The sequence below is a fragment of the Aplysia californica genome, unplaced genomic scaffold (assembly GCF_000002075.1).
Source record: "Aplysia californica isolate F4 #8 unplaced genomic scaffold, AplCal3.0 scaffold00329, whole genome shotgun sequence".
Lineage (NCBI taxonomy): Eukaryota > Metazoa > Mollusca > Gastropoda > Aplysiida > Aplysiidae > Aplysia > Aplysia californica.
This window is the reverse complement of record NW_004797599.1, coordinates 721133-722258: the sequence shown is the minus strand read 5'-3', so window position 1 is coordinate 722258 and position 1126 is coordinate 721133.

Sequence of the window (1126 nt, the reverse complement as noted above, 5' to 3'; positions counted from 1 at the left end):
CACACACACACGCACACACACACACACACACACACACACAATCATGATTCCTGTAGCCAAACTACCAGAATACCAACGCCACGTCATCTTCCTGCAATTATTTGACCTACCTCAACCAAAGCCCTCAGAAGTGTCCGCTCCGTCGTGCGTTCGTGTCTATTATTATTGTGTTTTTGTTAATGCTAAGAGTAAAATCGACTGAAAGTGGAAGTAAATATTACTCCAGAATTATTTCTATTTGTGAAACGAAAGACATATTGGTTTTTCATGTATTGGCTTTTGTTTCTCTTATTTTTTCCCCTTTTTAAAACAAACAATCAACGGTTTTTACATCTCCAATACCATTAGATCATAGTTGATTTTCTAAGCTATTATACTTTTTTTTTCATTTTAAAGGGGGTTTTTTCTAAGCTTCTTCTTTTCATTTTTAAAGGGCTTTTTTAGTAGACCGTGAACAGACAGGCAGAAAACTATTTTTTGTTTTGACTAATGAGGTCTAACAAGGTAGCTTTCTAGAAGAACAATAACTTGAATCAAAGAAAACTGTGAGCGGACACCACTACGGTTTTAGTCTTTAAAAGCCAGTACATGTATTAAAATCCGTATATATATATGGGTGTGATATATATATACGCGTCCTATCATAATAAATAGCAGTGTCGATTGTCAAGTGGTTCTATATTATATTGGCTATCGTATTCGTTATAATTGTGAAATAGCAGGTTTAAGTTTGTGGGATCGAGACTCAGCTTAATCGCCGTTGCGTCTTTAGAGAAGGCGCTTTACATGAGATTTCACGTTTAGCTCAGACCCATCGCTATAAGAGAAGAACAACTCTGCATTCAGGGATCACGCCTTTTAAATAGCTTAACAATATTGCAAGAGGCGTTAAACATAATAATCTACAATCTCTCCCGTCTCAACAACAAGGGTGACTTTTTTTGTCCGATTTGTTGATCGTCCCATATCGTCGTCACAACGTATGTTTGAACCTAGATCCATTGAATCAAAGCCAGGTAGGTTTCAGCTTTCAGAAGTCGATACTGAAATCGATACCTCACAGGCCTAACAAGGAGATAAGGGCAGGGCGGGTTTAGGAATAAAGGTCGAGGGGCGGGGGTGGGTG